Here is a 672-nt window from a genome sequence, read left to right as displayed (position 1 = left end):
TTTTTTTTTGTGGGGGGGGGGGGGGGGGGTGAGAGGCATCACAAAAGGCAGCAGCACCCCATAAAATGGCCCAGAACTTCTTATTTTCTTCCTATTCCCAGCGAGACTCCTTCCAGAAGCCAGAAAAAAAATGCCCATTTGGGATCATGAACCTTTTTGGTACACAAAAGGAAATACTGATTATCCCCAGCTGATTCTCAACCAGCTCGCACCCCTGGCTCCCAATCTCAACACACACCCTAGCTTGCCAGGCATAATACTTTCTAGTCATCAATGCTGTATAATATATAATAATCTAAATAGTTATAGTAATCTATAATAATACTTACCTATAATCTATAATGAATTGACACCACAGGGGCTGCTTCTCTGTCTTACAAGATCTCTCCCACCCCCCCCCACCCCCAAAACCTCCAGAACAATAGTGGGAGCGATGGGGGATGGGGACAGGGAGAGGGGATCTCAGTTGCTAAAAAACCTTATAAAAATTGGGGCAGGGTGCTCCGGGGAGCAGGGGGAACAGCAGTCCCCCCGGCCCAACCAGACCCAGCTGGTGGCTTGTGAGAATCGCGATCCCCCCTTAAGAAAACCCCATAAAAAACCCAGCAGCAAAGAGGGGGGGAACAGAGCAAAACAGCCAGCAGAGACCCCTCCAGCTGCAGGGGAGCAGCC

General features: G+C 49.6%; 1 protein-coding gene across 3 annotated transcripts in view; it reads right to left on the bottom strand.

Moving 5' to 3' along the window:
• CSNK1E (casein kinase 1 epsilon) overlaps nucleotides 1-390 on the bottom strand; it is a 25,420-nt gene extending 25,030 nt beyond the window's left edge. For 2 of the 3 annotated variants that reach the window (XM_006029854.3, XM_006029853.3), the window contains exon 1: nucleotides 330-390. The gene's annotated coding sequence lies outside the window, so the exon portion shown is untranslated. The remainder of the gene's footprint in view (nucleotides 1-329) is intronic. The other variant, XM_025211330.1, reaches the window with a different exon arrangement.
• Nucleotides 391-672: the final 282 nt, after the last annotated feature.

This window comes from Alligator sinensis, unplaced genomic scaffold (assembly GCF_000455745.1).
Source record: "Alligator sinensis unplaced genomic scaffold, ASM45574v1 scaffold215_2, whole genome shotgun sequence".
NCBI classification, from domain to species: domain Eukaryota; kingdom Metazoa; phylum Chordata; order Crocodylia; family Alligatoridae; genus Alligator; species Alligator sinensis.
The sequence above is the reverse complement of the archived record's forward strand: the minus strand, read 5'-3'. Positions and strand labels throughout refer to the sequence as shown.